General features: G+C 43.0%; 1 long non-coding RNA gene across 1 annotated transcript; it reads left to right on the forward strand.

The window, feature by feature from the left end:
* Positions 1–14,145: 14,145 nt before the first annotated feature.
* On the forward strand, positions 14,146–17,774 carry LOC128917860 (uncharacterized). Its single transcript, XR_008469394.1, has 3 exons — positions 14,146–14,316; positions 16,700–16,991; positions 17,185–17,774. It is a non-coding gene; the product is annotated as an uncharacterized LOC128917860 (long non-coding RNA).
* The last annotated feature ends 2,446 nt before the right edge of the window (positions 17,775–20,220 follow it).

The raw sequence follows: 20,220 nt of genomic DNA on the forward strand, positions 1-20,220 counted from the left end.
TTTGCTCTCTAGCCCTCAGATGCTTAGGCCTGTTGCAAGACAATTCCGCCGATCATCTCCACCGTAGTAAGTATGGGCATGAAGAATGTTAAAAGTTGCTTGATAGGAAGGAATATGAAATACTTCACTGCCTGGATAGCGCACGTGTGCAGGCTGGACACGTCGTCTGGGGTTAGTTTGTTTTTCATTTTAGAGCATCTGAGGACACCATTTAATTACAGCGAAGTTGTTCATTAGCCTTCCTGACAGTGTGGCGACATGATCACCGTGGTTGGTCTCCAGATGTTCTGGAATTCAGAAAGTTGGGCTAGCTTATGGAGGCAGACAATGCATTGGAGTTTCCTACCAATTTCCATGCTACAGTAAAACCCCCTCAAGAACGGGAATGTCAGCTTGTATGACAGCCAAAAACCTGAGCCAATAAAGACTGTACTGGCGTCAGGGTAACTCAACCTTTCTAGTCTCTCACAGCATGAAAGCTGCCCAATTTTGTAGGAGAAAATTAGAGCCTGTTCATTTGTTTCCTTGCCAGCCTTCCCTAGGTATTTATATACATTGTCCTGCCTGTGGGCCCCAGTTGGTCTCCAGGCTAAGAGTATTTTGTAAGTTCACATGAGGTGAAATGTTTGTCACAGAACAGGGTTGATTTTTGCTGAGCTAATCTTCTTTTGGAGACACATTGAGCAAGTGGCTGAAGGTGTATGTCATGCCAGCTACTAACTGCTGTCCCCAACGTGTCACTGTGGCCTTAGTGTTCACCACCTCAACCTTTCTCTCTTTTTCCTCCTCTGGCAGTGTCTCTGTCTTCTGGGATGGTGAGCCTCCACGACCAGATCAGTGCTTTCTGGAGACACTACAGGGGACCTCGATGGGACTGTTCGTAATGATAAAGGAGGTACCAGCTGCTGAAAGAAGCACACTGCTTTTTAAACACAGACGAATACGTAAAATAGGGTCATGTACCTCAGTTATCTAGTGAATCCTAGGCAAGGCCTTACAAACAAACGAGAAGGGCAATAAGGGAGGCTTATTCCTCATCCTCAAAACGTGCTGGCACTCCAGTGCCATTTGTTGCACCTCTTTGCAAGGCATGAGGTCACTGCAAAAGCTATGAACAGGTCGATGTTTGTGAAGCACGGCAATTTCTGGTTTTGTTTCGGCTTATTGCCTTCCTTTATGACTTCTTTCTTCTAAATGAGCAAATGAGCGTGCATGCTCATTAAACAGAAACATTTGCACTCATCATCTTCCAGACAGCCCTAACTACAGCTCACTCTCAAGGCGCTCTCTTTCAGGCTACAAAGCCTGAAAGAGCTATTCATCACGTTGCCACTGCTCTGTCTACGTATTTGTATTTACACAGACTAGGTTCTTCCTCTTCACCCCACAGATTAGTCCACAACCTAGATGACCTAATCAAGGGAAATTGCCCTGCACTTCAAATCAAGAGTTGTTCTGCTTCTTTTTTTCTGTAGGGTTGCAGTTCCACCCCTTTCTCCCTCTCCTTTTCCCACCCCTTTCTTTGTGCTGACACTGACTTCTGCCTGACCCTTCCCCAAGGCAATTGAGCTTGATGACCTGATGAAAAACTAGCTCGACAGTGACAGTGAGTAGTTTTCTGTTGGTTTTGTGATCAGCACAGAGGAGGCTGATGAGGCAGCCTGTGGTTGGGGCCAACCAAGCTTCGGTTCCCTGGGTCTTCAGCTGGGCAGAGTTGGTTGCTCATGCCAGGCAGGGTGCATTGGCCTTTTGCTTTCCCTTGGCAGGTGTCCCTGCTCTACCCCCTCTCCAAACCTCACAGCTCTTACAAGACCTCAGTTGTAGGACAGTTTTCTTTCACCAGGACTGAACAAGCATATCGCTGTGTAACTTCTGCCTGGTAGGTGCCTGAATCACAGCGCACTGAAAATGAGATGGGTAAATCACCCAGCTTGAGACATCCTTAACATGGAAAAGCCTGACCTGGATGATTAGAATTTGCCTGTGTTACAGACAACTGGAAAGAATGTATTAGATAGAAACCATGAGGCAGCCTGTGCTGTAGATCCAGCCGCTGAGGTGTAGTAAACTCTTCCCTGATGCACAGCTGCTAGAGATGCAGATGAAAATAGGGGCTCAGGAGGAACCCGCCCACCCAGGCCTCTGTAGGAAGTTAGTTTACCCTTCATTGTTCAACTGTGAGTTAAGGTCTGAAATCAGCTTTCTTCAGGAATTTGAGTTCATGAACAGCCGGCACCGTGTGGAGGGAGCAGGTTTGCTGTATCCACTCCATCAGCCAGCTTGATTCTCTCCCTGCTAGTGCTTCTCGTTCACCAAAATCATGAGTCCTCCAGTATTTTGTACCTATCTAGAGAGATTGATATATTTTACCATATGTAAGTCTTTCTGCTATATGAAAGAAAAAACTTTTATCCTGAATTTCGGGGAGCTTAGTGTGGATGTACTCACCAAATGACATGGAAATACAGGACTGGGGGCTCGATCAGAAAGTAATCAATTGTGATTGAAAGTGACCACAATGCGAGAAGTTCTGGCAAGTGCACAAAATGTGACTTTTGCATAGATTTATTTTTTCTAACTGCAGCATTTTAAGGTCTAACCAGACTCCATCAACACGTGAGAACCCAAGGCTATTCTACTATTCTATCATGTTCTTGGAATTTAATAGGGTACTGTGTGTGGATGTGCACAGAGGTCTATGTGCCTACAAGAAGTTACAGAATTATGGTCTATAAAAAGATATATTAAGCTTTCACTTTTTCCAGAATTGTGAAAGGGATTAAGTTAGCTGGTAGCAAGACAGAATTTTCTTTAGTTCTTATAAATCCATCAGGATTCTTGTTCATCATAAAGAGATCCATGTATGCATGAGAAGTCCTATGGACTGCAGCAGCCCACGAATGGGAATCTGAGTGCAGGTTTGGCAGAACTAGATGGCACGATCCTAGTGATCAATAATGACACGGGAGCCAAAACGAATGCAACTTGTGACCTTTAAATGTGAAGTTATTTTCACAGTGCAGGTTTGTGACATTTGGAAGAATTTTGTTTTTATTTGCAAGCTCAATCCTGTCATCATGTGAATCATTTAAAAAAGGCGACATATACAGAAGAACAGACCTGTGTTTTCAGTTGAGCTCATCTCGTCTCTATTGACATTCATGTATATCAAGTATCTTCTTCATTTTATACCTTAATTTTAAGTCGTTTCGCCAGGCTGTGAGCCATAGCTATTCCCTGTGAAGAAATTCATGTGGTGCCAAGCTTGTCAGCATTGTTCCTGGTCAGGAAGAAAAGGCCATTGAAGAGTGTCACAGACAACTTTGCCTAGGGGCAAAATCACATCCAGTCAGGAATTGCACTTTGTCCTGCCACTAGCCCTGTTTCTACACTTTTATTTCACCTCTTGGCTGAACGAGCCATTGTGATCCCCTTTTTCCCTTCTTTGAACACCTCCCCACCCATACTGGCAGTATGCAGAGAGAAGTGGGACTTCTCCTCCGGGCGCTTGTTAAAGGTCAAAAGAATTTGATTGAATTTGGCAGCAAAGAACAGCTGTCCTCTTTTTATCCCTTTACAGAAAGATAACATTGTGACCTTCAAAGCGTAAACTGATCACTGTGAAATGAAATCTATCACAATGATTTTTCCTAAAAGCATGGAACTCCTTCGTGGACTCTTGCTTCACCCACCTAGGCCCGGCCCTTGGGCGACAGATGCACCAACTATCGGTTGTCAACAGAGCTTATTTGGAAAGGAAATGATAATGTAATGAGGAGTGTAAAGACAGTCATGATTTAGTTATATGTGTGAAGATGAAACTTAGAGATTAGGGGTGGAGAAAGGATGATCAAAGTGGGATATGCAAATATAATTGGTACCAGCATGTTTTTGGACAGTAACACTGGAAATTTTTGCTGAAGTTTGTAGTCTTCAAATTAGAAACTCACTGTATAAAATCTTCAAGTCATCTTCTACTCCTAGTTTAGAACTAGGAAAAAAGGATGCTTTGATGGCTTTGTTAGTACAGTTATGTCTGTAACAGAAAATCCTTCCCTCCTGGAACATGAAAAAGGACTTCCTAGCTGCTTTCTAACTTGTATAAAGAGACAAAAAACCACATGGTATTTCAGATTTGTGATAATAGCTAGTTAGCTGGACTTAAACTGTATTATATATGCAGTAAAGCCTACAAAACAACTCTGAGGTTTATTAAAATAGTTTCAAACACAGCATAAGTGTAACATCACTATATTTGAAACATTGCAATACTGTAATATCTTGTAGAGAATTTACATAAAGATGCTGCATTCATAATTTCCTATATTTCTGTGTCTTTAACCATATGTTTATGATCAAAATAAAGTGCACCACTCTCCAGTCCTTTACACCACAGTGTTTCTGGGAATTCATTTCTGTGTCATTCTTTAGAGCACATTTTCAATTTCAGTATTTAGAAACTTGCTGTCGATGCATCTTATGCAACAATTCTCTTTTGCTTTTGCCCTTTCTTTTTTAATAGCCAATTTTTTCATCATTACCTTGGGTACTTCACTGGAAGTCTTATTGAGATCAATGGAACTATTCATAGCCAAGGTATAAATAAGCACGATGGGATATGACCTTCAGCCACCACCAAAAAAAAATGTTCTCCCATCTAGTTATATAGACAAAATCCTTTTCTAAATTCAAGAGCAAAAATACTTTAAAATCACTTCTGACAAACACTGTCTACTGTTCACAGCTGAAACTGAAACTTTAGTCTCCTGCTGTAATACGATTATCCTCTATGTAGTTTTGTTATGGGAAAATTTGATGCAAATGATGTTTGCTAAAGCAGTATGGTTTGTGGCACTTTGTTTCTGAGTTGCTATGAATTGCATGCTACTGTTTTGACATCTTTCCAGGCTGTAGATGCTGTTGTGTTTCTTGAGAGTCTGGGAAGCTACCTAGAAATGAAACCTGTTGCTGGCAATTCCCTTTATGAAAGCAAGTTGCTGAAGTAATTGCTTTGGTACCTCCTGTTCTGGCTTCAGGACTGGTAATATTATTTGAAAATTCGCTTTCTCGTTTTTTTTCCATTTTAAATGCCAAGTGGGAGGTAAGCATAATTGCAGATTGCCTTTCTTTGGCTATTTAGTTATCAGTAATAATCAGTATTGTCATGACATTTTGATCTTCAAAGCATTGCATAAATGGAGCGCTTCATTCTGTGATGATTTACACTTATGGCAACTTTACTGGCACGTTGCTTAAATTGCTTATGGGAGCAAATCAGTTCCGTATTTGGCCTGACACATCACTGATCAGTTCCAGCAGCTTTGCGTATCATGTATTCCAACCTTCCTTCACACCTGGGGCAAGAAACTCTGAAATCAGAGAGAAAACTTAGAACCATAAAGGACGGAAGAAGGAAAATGCTCAAGGAAAAAGTTTCTCTCTGTTAAGAGATCATTTTTTTTTCATAGAATGTGAATTATGTGCATCCTTTTAACATACCGAGAAAACAGCTTCTGTGAAATAGAGGAAGTTGCAGATATTATTAATGCTTGATAATATTTAATCTAAATTTCTAATTTAAACAGAAGTGCTAGGTGAAACTCATTCCACATTTAATATGATATAATCTAATTGACTTCCAACACCTGCTTGTGTCAAAGGCGGCCTGTTTAAGGAGTAAAAATAAAAAAGAGCAAAGAGCACTCTTAGACCATGCTGGAGATGTTAACGTAAGATATTATTATTGGAGTGAGCTTGTTCATATTTAATGCAAATAAAGAAGCTTGTAATTCTCTAAAGCTCAGAGAAGATTACTATATAGCAAGATTTCTATTCTTAAATCAGAAAAAGAAGACAGGAGAAAATTAATTTACTACAGACAAATGAAACCGAATGGAAGAAGTAACTGAAATTAAAAGGTGAAACAAAAGGGGGTTCACTCAAAAGAGAAGAGAGAGGATACAAAGTGTAAAACAAAAGCTTCATTACAGAATACATACATGGAAAAGGAGAATGGAAGAAGGTAAAATAAAAATAAGTAGGAATATCCACCCTGGCTGGAAGACATCGGTGACCATGGAGAAAGATTTCCATTCTCAGTGAAATGACAAGTAGGGATCTGACATCATAGCCTGTTGCTGAAGTATTTTCTTAGCTCTTAGGAATACCACTAACAGTTAAAAGCACGCCTAAATGAAGCCTATGCTAAATTTTTTCAGTGAAGAAGGATAAGCTTGAATTTAAATTCTACGATGAGTTTTGGATTATACATTATATTATACATTATACATATTATACATTAGCTAAATTCTGGGCACATGGAAAATGGATAGTAACAAAAGGAAATCAATAGAGTCCAAATGGAGAAATCACAGCGAACACTTGTTAGCTGTGTTCTTCCATCCATTTCAGTGAGCTTTAGGTCAAAGCCTGTGTTTTGATGGATAAGGCACGCAAGTTCGCAATGTACTTATATTCATTATAAGTACATTTTGTGATCATGAAAGAGAAAAGATTTATAACAAGCCTTTGTATGAAGGGACAAGAACTGTAACAACTTGAAACTCAAGGACTTTTTAAAATGGAAGAGTGTAGGCAATCCGGGGAATGGAAGTGGATTTTGTTCTCCAGATAAAACATTTACCTTGTTGCCTCTCGATTGTCAGCTGGAAGGATCATAAAACTTATGATGACGTGATCCAGCTAGTTCAAAGGAAAGAAGAAATTAAGTAGTGTGGATTTTATTATATAATTTATACTGGATTTATAATTTTATATAATTTATACTGGATTTAAGCAAAGAAATGTAGAGATAGTATTTAGAGAATATAGGATGGAAAAGGTTCTGCAAAAACTGCATAACTTGATCAAAACTTAGATGAGGGTAGATGTTTGGCCTTAAACTATCTGAGAGTAACGGTAACTTATAATTCTGGTCTTTGTGGCTTCCTCCCATCTGGTCTTCTATTTCTGAGGGATTTTTTTTGTTCAGCTCTTTTATTAGGTCTCCCTGGCAAGGCAGGTGGCTGCTTGTGCCCCACTTGTTTCATGCTGGAAATAAAATCGAATCACAAGAGGCTACAGAAATAAGTGGTTCATATTTTCACCTTGCTAAAATAAACATTAACTCTGAGCCTTCAAATGTTTTCAGGAGATCTGACCCAGAATTTATCAGGCACTTGAAATAAACTGTTAACTATTAACCAGTAAATGGAGGCTGGTTTGGTCACATTCTAAGCTCAGTCATTTCTGAGGAATGAGATGATTCATGACCTTGACAAACTGGGTTTCTGATTGCAGCAAAAAAAATAAATTAGCCTTTCTCAGAGAGGAGTAGATTAGCATCTACTGTTTGTGCATATTAATTACATTAATATAATATGATAACTAATGTAGCAGTAAAACCAGCGTGTACTCCAGGGCTAAACAGTCCGTACTCCAGCTTTGACATCGTTTATCTGAATTAACAGATTTGCATTCTAGCCAACTTTACAGTCCATTTTGCTACAGAAAACAAAGCCACAAAACCTGGCCATGGGTGGTCTCTGAGAACCTCACCCCACCATGGGAAGCATCCTGTGAGAAGCAACTTGTCGTGAAACTGGTGGGAGTGGAAGCTGTTGTTTCCACAGCACAAAGGATATGACCTACCTGTACCATAGGTGCAAAGCAGGTACCCTGCCAGTAGCTTCATGAATCAATCTGCCTAAGCTCGTCACCTCTGTTCTCTATGACTGCATCTGAACAGAGCCGTGGATGCATGGTGTACCTTGTCCTGAAAGCAGCCTGTTGCTTGCTTTCAACCTGAGCCATGTTTCTTCCTCATAGTTCCCAGAGCAAACGGTTTAGACATAAGCTATACAGTAGATGAAAAGAGGTGTTTTTGAAGCCCTCCTGTAGGAGACCCTGTCAGCTGATGTAGGTGTCCCCAAGGTGAATTATTCCTCATTTATCAACAATGAGGTTCATCTACTATTGTGTTACCCCTTCAGTGAAATTCAGTTAAGATTCTCTGAATTTCTGCTTTGTCTTTTCCAGACATGGGTAAACAAGAGAACTTGAAGTGGGAGGGATAACTTGCCAGAAGAAAAGGTGAGCAAGTAGAGAGGGTGGATGTCTGCATTCCCTCTGTGGTCAGTGGAGACAAACAGGAACCTCACCACAGCAATTGACTCCACCTCGCAAACAGAGTGGGGTGAAACAACCTGCTTAGACAAGGCATGGTAAGATGGACAGAGTTAGAGAAATGAATCCTGCACCTTGTACCATTTGTGAGAGTCACCTCATTCATCACTCTTCTTTAATGGACCATTCATCTTTCTTCTTTTATTTTACATATCAAACCATGTCATGTCTAATACAGAAACTTGAGACAACCCACTATTAGGTTTTTGTCATGAAGAGATGTAGTATTCATTTCTAGTGTGTTTTCCGCTCACTAGCTATATTTTTGATCCATAAAAATACTCCGGCTGTCACAGTCTGATGCCTAATCAAGCAGTGTCACCTTGGAAAATCACATCTCCCTCTTCAATTACAGTTCTTTAAACATGTTCCTAAGCAGGGAAAGAAAAGTTGGCACAGTTTACTCAGACTTTCAAAAGGCTTTAACAAGACTGGCTATATGAGGTTATGAAAAATACTGAATAGTTGTGGGCCAAGTCTGGCGAATATAGTAGGGTGTTTCTTAATTTCTGCTGTGCATTTTTTTCCTTTGAGACTCCATGTTTCCTTTTGTAACTTCCAGAAGCTGGCTTTTGTCTCAAAATGCACAATAAGATATTAGTTTGGAACGAATTAAAAATTTGCACATGATACCATAGTTCTATGGCTGAATGCTCCATGTCATGTCCTTGACATCTTTCCAGTAAGTAGAATGAAGAAAAAATTCCTTTCCATTTGACCCAAATTATGCCAGAGAGAGGAAAGCTGAGTCAATGTATCTTTAGCCTTCACTATTGCTAACACAGCAGAAGCCTGTGGGTGGGAATTATGATAGTCTGAACTACTTGGAGCTGTAGTCGTGAATTTGGCTGCAACGTAGGCATACCCGTATAGGCGTTTCTATTTTGTCTTGGAAAGTGAGGATTTTAATGTGTTGCATCAGCTTCCTCTCTCTGACTAAGAACATTTTACATCAGCAGATGAAAGCAGGAACTCTCCACTCACACCTGCCGTCCCTCTTAGATGCTTTACAATTCACGGGATTTTGTCCGAAACCATGGGAGTCTGGTGATTGTGGTATTTGCTTCCTTTGTGATGATGTGAAATGACATCCTCAGAACCGTGAAAGGGTTCGGAAGAAATTTCAGTTTCTGCAGTTCCAAGGGATTTGTAGTGATTATCCCAAGAAGATATCCTTTGGAAGATAGATGTCCTTTTGGGAGATATCCTGGAACAACGTAAGTTGATGTCTGATATCATGCTACAGTAGATGGCGGGTTTTGTGGATTTGTGTTGTCATGTCTTTAAAGACAAACTTTAGTTCAAGCAAAAAAGGTCATTCAGGATACGGCTGTATTATGGGGCATGGGAGCATCTCTCTGTTGCCAGGGCTGGATGCTTAAAAACTTGCATCCCAATTTCATGCTGGAAACACCATATGTGTCCTTCTACTGTCCTTTTTTTTCCCATGTAAAAGAAAATGTAATGTTCAGACAGGAGGGAGCAGATGCGATCTCAGGCAGGTGCAAACTTGGGCAGGTGCCTTTATCTGGACAAATAGGAAAATTGAGACTGCAGACCTATATACAGCATATGTGCCCCAACAGTATTGGCACCGCCAAAAACTGGAGGAATTAGTTCCAAAACAAGCTCTTGCAAAGAAAAAGAAAAAAAAAAAAAGTTATTACTGTTTCTCTTCCACATGATTTTTCAAAAACCTCCTCTGTTAAACCTGCAGTATGCGTTATTCATCTTGACATTACAAAGTAGGATGAAACATGCTGGATGTCATGTGGATGCTCGGGATACGCGTGGTCCCAGGCAAGTTCGAAAAACAGAAGGTAAGGTAATTTGTGTAGGGCACAAAGCCCGGGGGAGAAGGAAGGTCCGGGGGGTGCCGGGGTTTGGCTCCGGCGCTTTGCCGCGCACCGGTGCCGGCAGGTGGCAGCAGCGGTCCCCGGCCGGGAGCGGGGATGGGAGCGGGAGCGGGAGCGGGAGCGGTGGGGGGTCTCGTACCGGGAGTCGTTAGCGAACACCCAGCGCTCGGTCCTCCTCCGCCGGCCTCGCCGGGGTCTCAGCTGTGGTGGCACATTAGATATTTTGGAGTTCTGCTCTTTCCAACCTTCCAAATCCCAACGGTTCCCAGCGGTACGACGGGAGACAGCCAGGCTGCCTGCGCTTCTGCGATGTTCCTCCTCGCAGAATCGTTTTTCGGCACAATATCGCGTCCTAAATATAAACTGGCTTCTGGGCGATTCAGGCTACACCTGTAATCTTGTTGAGGGTCCTCACCTCCTGGTTTGAGCGACACAGGATTAATTTATTTTTCAGTAATTTTACTTTTCAGTAAGATCTGTTATAATGCTAGGGAAAGCTGCGTTTTTAGAAGACTCTAGTGTCTGAGTTTGTGAAAATATTTACTTTATAGCTAGCTGTGGTACGCGGATTTCAAGGGCTCAGTGTTTTCAAGTTAGCCGGGTTCAGGGATGAGGAGGAGCAAGATGTGGACACTTGACCCAGGCAGACCAACAGGGTTATTTCATACCATGGACATCACATACAACATAAATTAGAAGGTTTTCTGAGGAGTTCTCTTCTATGATGGCGTCGGTACAGAGAACTTCTTGCCCCGGTGCTTGGCCCCTGAGCCCTTCTCTTCCACCTGAAGCTGCTGCGCTCGCAGTGTCCGACATTTGCTGTTCCCTGCTGGGAGTGCACAGCTTCCTGCTGATATCACGGGATAAGTATAATCCTCACAAATTTTATATTGGTATTGGGATCAATATTGGTTCTTTAGTATTATTGAAGTTAATTATTTAGTCTTATTCTGTTTCTTTGGGTTTTTTTCCTGATTCCCCTTCCCGGGTGGGGAGGGGTCATTGGGTGATAGAGTAATTGTCTGAACAACAATTAATTGTTGTGGGTTCTTCAAACCATAATAACCCCGTTTGTCTCACTGGCCCGGAAGAGACCCTGGAAAGATGAAGAGCTTTTACCTCTGCCTGCAAGCCCGTATGCTGGGACCGCTGGACTAATAGGAAAGCGAATGAGGGGAATGTCCACGTTCAGGTCTCTCTTCTGAAAACCAAGTGACTGCTAGCTCATCATTCAGCTAAGGGAAATGTGTGTGCCATGACCCAAGGAGAAAGATGGCCAGCATGATAGGTATAGGGGTCAAAGCATACACTTCCCATGGAAAGTAAGTGGCAGGGGAAATCATAACTAATGGAAAACCTACCGCTAGTGTTTTAAGTTGCAACCCTATGACATTTAAGTAGTCCGTTGCAATGCTAAAGGTGGCAGTACCTTTGGCAGAGCTACCATCAGCTGCATGGAGGGTGTCAGCCCCTCACGGACATGCTGGGTCTTCAGAGGGGGGCTCCCTCTGTGTGGCTTTGCAGAAGTGCCAGACCCATCTTGTGGGGAAGGATACTGGGGACAAATTCTGGTAAACACTGACACGTGGTTATTGCTGTTCCCCAGCGTCTTATAAATAAATTACTTCCAAAGAGTCAGGGGAAGCCCCTTGGCTCTGAGGGCCCAGCAGATTGGCTGTCTCAAAGTATTTCCTCACTACTCTGGTCTCTAACCGCTTGACCTGAAAGCCCAAATACATAACAGTCATGTAGCTGCAATAAGAAAGCTTCTCTTCAGTGACGGATTAACAATCTTACCCTCTGAAGAAGCTAGCAAATGAAGGAACTGATGACCGGCCCCAGCAGTCGCCTTTTCAACAGCCTTGCTCCTGGAGAGGGAGACCTAGAGCTGCCCAGAGCCTGCGGCCAGGGCTCCCACCACTGCAGCTGCTCAGAGGGTCTCACGCCAGGGGAGCGGTGGCCATGGCTTGTGGTGGCCTTGGTGCAGTTCAGTGCTGGTCTCAGCAATGCAAAGATGCAGACCAGGGGGGTACAGGCTGCATGTTTTTCCTTGAACACATCCCCGCTGTGCCAGTGGAGTACTACGGCACTTTAAATCCCCCTCCCTCTAATTCAGAGAACAACAGCATCATGAAGCTGCAGCAACGCCATGGCAAGTAAGCCCAACATTTATCCTGTTTGGATACAGCTCTGCTACCACCGCTCTGAATGTGAATGATCCTATCCACAAATTAAACGGAAAACTTATCACAGCAAGAAATACTTGACAAAGACTAATGATTCAAACAGCAGAGATTACCCAGGTTGTTCACCCTCTGGAAAAACTGTGCTGATAAGAGCTGTGAAGGTACTGTGGTGGAGACGGAGAGTCTCTTCCCCTGAATAGTCACAGCGTGAGTCCAAAAATCATTTGTATTGCAGTCACACTGCGCTGAGATGCTGACACGCTTGGGATATTGCTGTTCATGTTCCCTGTCATGGGCCGTAGTCTGCCACTGCAGTAATCAAGAATAACCCTGAACTTAGGAAATAAATGGTTTAGGGGCCACTGCTGAACTGAAAGAGAGAAAAAAAGGTATACTGGTTTTTAGACCATTGATAAAATGGTCCTTTGATACATTATTTCCCGGAATAATCTGGTACCGTTAGTCAGAAGCGTACCATTAAGTCAGCAATACAAATGAAGAGCCCAGTGGAAATGATGTCCCATGATCTCTGAACTGGAAGAGGCATTGGCAGGGGGGCAACACTCGTCTGATGGTAAGAGATTAGCCACAAACCCAAGCGCCATGCAGTGCGTGCAAGCGTCCAGAGCCTGTGGCCGTAGCCCCGTGTTTGTCATGACAGCCCAGAGGCTGCCGCTGCCTGGGGATTCCCTGGGCAGCCTGAGACCCCTCTTCACACCAGTTGGAAGTGAATACCACGGGAAGAGTGCTGAGTGCAAGGTCCCTTGGGTATCAGGCCAGATGGGAACAGCCACCTCCATGTTCACGGCACGGAAATGAGAAGGGTTTCCTCCTTCTTCAGTCACTTTTTTTCTGCTCTGCTTTTACAGTAAGTTCTCTGTCATGGGTTACTCTTCCCAAGGATACCTTATATAAAAAAGCAATAGAAATGTCATTATATTCAGAAGATGTTCTCATGTGTAGTCAGATGCTGTTAAGATCATGCTCGCTTTCCTGGAAAACTTGCTTGCTATTTGTTTCTGATGAGCATGGAGACTGACAGCATCCCTTAATGACACGAAAACAAATAACTTCCTTTAAAGTGCAGTTCCTTGCTTCTGCCCTCATAGATGTGCCGGCATAGCATTCCCTCTGCTCCCTCCTATGCAGCCATGTACCGTGCTGAAGCCTGCTTTGAACCATGTCAGGCATCCCACTGTGGCTGGATGGATAATTTTCAGGTTGTGTGTTACCAGCTGGCTGCGCTGAGAGGCTGCTGCTGAGGATATTTTATCGTCCTGTGCTTAAATGCATATGCAAAACTCCGCTGTTCCTCAGCAGCAGCAAGCGCGGTCTTGGTGCAGGGGCTCTGCGTGCGGGCTGCCAGTGGCCCCCATCCTGGGGCTGTCTGGAATTCCCTGGAGGACAGCGCAGAGGAAAATGGACATGGACCTCTGTCAGTCCCTCTTCTCCAGCCTGCCCTTTTTCCCCGGCACCGGTAAACCACCGAAGGGCAGCACGGCTGGGGCAGGGCACAGTTCTGCTGGCTCTGCATGCCCAATACCGATAAAAAGCCCCTTTGTGTGGAGGAAATTCTCGGCTGGGCATCTCCAGGCATGCCGCTGCCCTCTGCCAGTGCCTGAGCTGTGCAAAGTGCTCAGAGGGGAACGGAAAATCCAGTCGGAGCAGCATGTGTCCTGAAGCCTGCAGAGCTGGGTCCTGGTGGACGGGCACTGCCTCGGCTGCAGGAATCACAGGGGCCTTCACCTTGTGAGACTTACCCCAGGGTGTTTCCATGCCTTTGGGGGAGAGGAATTCTCCCCTCCTTACAGTATGCAGTCAGTGGGAGTGAGTGGGCATACTGGATTAGGCTGCTGGGAGGGAAAGTCATCGAGTCAGCTTCTAAGTACTCTGTTAGCTGTCAAACTGTTTTTCAACCTCTACGTCCCCCATTTCCCAAATTGTGATTTACAGTTATACACAATGTCAGTATATCTATAGTAACGAAATGTTTATACTTTGTGTTTCCTCACCTACCTCAGAAATTACCTCCCAACTGGATTAAGTACTCTGGCAGCATGAAAAAATACAGTCATTCATACGATAAGAAGGTATATAAACAATTCTGAGTTAGCTGTCGTCTAAATATCCTACTGTCTTAACCCAAATCTGGGTACACACCTTGCAGAGCAAATGTAGAAGTAAAGAAAGGGCAAGGGGTGGAGGGAGCAAAAAAAGCCTGAGGGTATCCTTTGATGCAAACTGCAGTGTTGAGAGTTTTAGGTGGTTTAGGGGTTTATTCCCCATTATTAATTAAGTTTAATGATGATATGTGGATTCTTGCCTGTATTTCAGTGGTTGCTCATGGTGAGTAAAGAGTTCTGCATGGCTGCCACCGGGCTCTGTGGAGCAGCGTCTGCCAGCCCTGGGCACGGGAACAGCACTGCCAGTGTCTGACACCCTTTGCAGTCTTGTAAATGTTAATACAACCCAAAGAGTCTCAATGCGACAACAACTCTTGTACACCAATGGAAATTATTAGTCAAGTCTTCTAAAAGTTAAATAATTTTTATACGGGGCATTTTGAAGCCCGTAGAGTTACACCTACATGAGAACAAAATCAAGTCTGAAGTCTGTGTGAAATGCAATTTTGCATGAGCTTTTTGGGAAAGTAAAAAAAAATAAATCTACTTTTATGCATATTGAGAGGGGATAACTGAACTTTTTCGGCCTGGAGGCAAGCTGAGTCTTTTAGCAGTGGTATATCTATAAACGCAATAATATTCCATCGATTTAAATTTTGTTTACCAACTAAATGCACACAGTCCAGTCACAAAGGTACAGAACATTAGGAGTAACTGGTTTTACTCGGATACCTAAAAGTAGATCCTTAAATCAAATGGTCTTGGTAGGACCAATGAGATAGTTGGTGCCTTCAATTATTAGTTGCTGTGACTTTAATAAAGTGCGTCCCATCAGGCCCAGCCTGTAGCTGTCAGGTCAGTAAAAGACAATGGCTGATAATTAATTTCCAGGTTTGCCCTCTTCCTACACTAATACGATGTTCATTAAAGAGCAGAAATGATGAGCTTCAAAGTTATTTTCCTTTAAAACTGCAGAGAAAAAAATTCAGGGGGGAAAAAAAAAGAGAGAGTGTGTGTGTGTGTGTGTGTATTCTCTAACAAGGGAGTTCTGATCCAGGGTAGATACTGTCTTTTTATATAATTGTGAGTGGGGCTATAAAATTAAAAATGACCCCGTGTAAAGCATGCACATTAATCAAACCCTGTGCAATCTGAGACACGGAAAGAGTAACAGAGAGCGGCAGCAGGGCAAAATGCATTGTAATTCATACTGATCAAAAGAAACTGTTCCATGTCTGTTCAGGAAAATCATACGTGCCAGTTTCTGAAGGCAAAATGAAGTAATGATACTGTAACAAATATATTTAATTTGTTTTTCATTTCTGCTATTGTCTCCAATCTTTCAAATGGCTTGTTAAATCCCCCAAAGCTACATATATAACGAATTTTTGATAGTTTGAGGTTACAGACTAGTTCATGCATCTGAGCCAGGGTTCCAGAACGTCTCTATTAATTTTCATGGGAGCAGTCCTCTGCAGTCTTTCTTGCTCTGCTGAGCGCTCCTAATTTTGATTCATTCAGTTGGCATTTTGAGCTGGAGGCATTAAAAAGAAAAGGGTTGTTGCAAAGTCTTCATTAACTCATTGGGAATTTGCCGTCCTGGCCAGAACCTTAGGAGTGACTTTCTTCTTTGTCGTAACTCATATTCCTTCACTATTCCATCCCTCGGTTCATGCCTCCAATAAAGAGACTAATGAGGCCCTAATCTTCAACAATTTATTTGACAATCTAAGAGGCACTGGAAACAAGCAAATGACAATCGTATTCTATAAATTTTACTTTGCGTGCGTTTCATAGGCTTTAATGGGTGTGTTAGTGATGCTGAATGTGGTTCTGGGGCAGTTTACTTGGTTAGCCACCTCTTCCACAGCTACAGACACCAATTCTTCTCCAGAAAGCCACTGTCTTTCCAGAGGCCAAAGAACAGAAGTGTGTGAAAAGAACAGATGAGACGAAGACCCTGCCTTTAACAGGACTCAAATGAGGTTAAGAAAGCGTCAAACCAAGTTAGAACAATTTCTTTCATTCTTGTAAGCAAGGAAATGAAAGCAGCTACCACAAGCTGCGCCCGCCCAGACCTTCTCCACTCAATACCAGTAGCCACTTTGGAGGCAGAGGGCGGGTAAATGAAACTGCCTCCACAGGGTGTGGAAAGTTTACCGGTGACAGACCCTGTGGCTCCCGTCGTGTGACACCTTCATGGTAACACAAGGCGTAGAAGGCAGCAAAAACCCACCTTGGGTTGTTTCCACACCGCAGGAGTTCTCCCCCTCTCCCCACCCCTCCAAAAATGTGACAGTGTTGTCTGTGTTTCTCTGATCAAACACTCTCCTTTGCCAAATCATTTTAGGAGCGTGTTCTGGAAAACCCCAGGCATTTCTTCCATACTACCTCAGCTTTCCAAGGAATGAAGAACTGATTTTTTTTTCCTGGCTCACTTAATTGCATCCGGACGCTTCCTAGAAAGTGTAAAAAGAAGTGCCTGTGTCCCCAGCCAACCTCACAGGACCACCTGGTCAGTGCAACTGTTTGGTGAATGAGATCGCCTGCACGGTTCTGCCGAGCTCCTGTTACCATCAGCCCCTACAAAATAACGGGGTGGAGAACCTATGCAAAAGTCCAGAGGAAGTTTTAAGCCTGGAGTAAGATTTTTATCATGTTCTTACACAGTGTTACCTTCTGGGTTGCTTTCTTCTCCCTCTGTGGCAAGTGTTGCCGTACTTTGAGCCTATGTTTTGCGTGCTGGGGTTGGGCATCGGGGTTCTATTTTGTATGCCACTGGCCAAATGTTCAAGCCAACATACTCACGATGGCACGCTCATGGCTTTTTTCCAGGTTCTTATATGTCAAGAGGTATAAAGCATGAGCAACTGCGACCAGCTGCCCTCCCATCCTACTCCACGGACACCAAAAAATGCAGAACCTGAAACTCGGCAAATGGGTGTATTCCAGGGATTTGGATGAAGAAACTGAATCCTTCTTCACCCTGTGAGATACTTGAATAAAATAACGCTGCAGGAAGGTTTTGCAGGACAGCTGGGTGAAATGAAGTTTGAGAAAAATAAGTGCTAATCTCCAACTTGAAATAATTTTTCAGATCTGTAACATTTTGCTAATTAATTATACAGACATTTTATGATAATTGGCTAATTCTCATTTTAACTCTGGCTAATGATAGTACACGAGAAACTTTTCCATGTACTGGTTACTCAAACGATTCAGATTTAACCTCATTTCAGATTGTTATTATTATCCTTTGCTTCCTTTCTTTTGCAGGTTTTGATTAATGATAGAACAGTTCCTACAACCCCGCGGTTTTCAAGTTTCAAGTTTCTTTTACAGCCTCTTGTGTGAAAGTTCAGCCAGTAAATTACTTGCCTTGTTTTCTTTGTCCCTTCTTTTATTAATTTACTACAAAAAAGACACAAAATTAGTCCAAATTTATCCTCATGAAAGCTGAGAGTTTGCTCTTAAATCGTAAGCATCTCAGAATTTTGTTATTCTCAATGTGTTTGCTAATTACTATTCTTAGTAATGAGACTAAGATCACTGGTTGGTATTTCTTTGGAATTTCTTTAGCATGAGTTTAGTGTTAGCAATATTTCTGTTCTTCAGGATAATGCAAAAATAAAATATCTATAACTTAACTGGTATTCCTAGGGCTAGAGTTAGAGTCAGGGTTTGGGTTTCACCTCAGTGTGGTATAATAAATGTGAGATGATAACTTGTAGGTATTTATTAACAAGTCAGCTGTTCCACTCTTTATCATTCCTGGAGGAGAGCCATCCAGTCCCGATGGCCACTGTAAATGTCTATCGTCCCAAGTCCTTCTGTCATTTATTCATATGCCTTCATAGTTGTGTTCTACTTTTGCCACCTGTGAAGAGGGATGCCCAAATTCAATGAACGCTGAATTATTGCCCCCAATCCGTGGGAGCCTGAAAGTCACCCACAGCAGTCGGAGCTAGTACCTACCCTGTGTTCTCTATAAGTGTAATGGAAGGAAACAGAGGAATTATCTCTCTTAGTTGCCTAACTTTTCACAGGCATTCATTTTAGGATGACACATACTGTCTTTGATGGCACACTTCCCTGGTCATTGATTATAAAAGGAGCCTACAATGACAATCTGAGGCTAAATACTTTACCTTCAGACAACTAAACTAAAGCAAATGAGTTCCACCCTTACCTTTCAACCTTCACGGGGAATGCACGCGCCAAGAGGACGTGTATGCAAACAAACACAGTCTAGCCTTGTCACAACCAGTGGCATAAGCTAAAATCTGATTCTGTTTACAATCCAAAATGGAGATTGGTGTGTCCATATTTCCTCACGAGACATTTGTGTAGGAGGGACCTGACAAGGGCACTACAGTCACCAAAAGAATTTCTAGTCCATCCGCATCCCCTCAGAAGAGTACCAGTGTAATCAAGTGCGTGCTGTAAGTGTTCCAGTTCGGGGTTTATTGTAGCTAAAAAGCAGATGAAGTGGGTTTGCTCCCCTGACATATGGATTACTGTAGCCCAGCCAAAACAAGAAATTCTGTTCTCCCTGGCAAAGGGAAGGAGCAGGCAGCTGTTAAAATGCTTATAGCCTAAGTCAGAGACCTAAAAAGACCAACACTTCTTGGCACAATTCACAAATTCTGCTTGGAAAGAGAGTAAGAAGGGATCCAGTGAACATAGCTCAGCAAGGGGTAAAAATGCAGAATCCCAGCAAAGACGACCAAAAATATATCTTGCAGATATCTTTGAAATCCTAAATAATAATTTCCCTTTTTTCTTAAAAAGCAGCAAATCCTCTCATATCTTGACAAAGTAGGCAAAAAGTATTATCTCTATAGCAATAGTGCCTACAGGTTCTGGGCAAGACCAGAAGCCCTGGCTGTGCTGGACACTGGCTAGCACCTAGTATCTCACCTCAGATCCCCTCACCCCAGGGAGTCAACTTCAATCCAGACCATGCGTAGATGCATTCTTGAAGCACTATCTATAGCTAGTAAGCATGACTGAGAGATTCAAGCGATGTGCCAGCAAACAAGGCTATAGGAATTTTGGGTGAGGGCATGCTGTTGACAACATATATATATATCCAGCTGCCCAGGAAGGCGTGCTCCTGTCCCTGGACAACTGAGGTTCCCAACTTTGGGTCTGCAAGTTCTTAGCCTTGTGCTTAACTTTGAGCACATAACACCTTTCCACCCCACTCCAGAAATCAGTTTGCCCACTTGAGGTGATACGGGTGCAGGTCCTGCCCTGAGAAAGCACCTAAGGTGAAGTGGAAAGAGACAATGAAATGCATCCCCTCTTACTTCTGTGTTGACAGCAAATAAGGTTCCTATCTCCCCATTTGTCCCTTTAGTTTAAAGGATATTTTTAGCAAACTGTACGCACGCGTTCACACCAGCACAGAATGACATGCCTGTGTTGTGTGTTAGAAAGAAAGCATTTTACAGAATTAGAAAGCCACCATCTGTAGATGTACATATTCAGTACTTGCAAACCATCTTGCGGTATTTTGCCGGAAGGTCCCAGCAACCTGGGAAGCATCGGAGTGCAGGTTACAGCCCTGGAAAGGTTTCTCCTCACTGCATGCTCACCCAGCTACAATCAGGGACCCAGAAGCTCTTTAAATTTCTTTAATGCAAGTGGATTCCAACGCTGGTGTTTTAATTCACCTCTCGGGCACGCTTACTAGTCACAAGCTTTACCTGTTTCCTCTTCAAGGAAACGAGACCTCACAGTTCGGCTGCTGCAGGAGCAGAGACTCCTCACCTCTACAAGGATTCTCTAGCAGCCCCTTGCCCATAACTCCCAGTTTGGGAGCACTTGGGTGTTTCTTTTTCTCCCTTCTGCCACCTGTGGCAAGGG

Source organism: Rissa tridactyla, chromosome 1 (assembly GCF_028500815.1).
Source record: "Rissa tridactyla isolate bRisTri1 chromosome 1, bRisTri1.patW.cur.20221130, whole genome shotgun sequence".
Classification (NCBI taxonomy): Eukaryota; Metazoa; Chordata; class Aves; order Charadriiformes; family Laridae; genus Rissa; species Rissa tridactyla.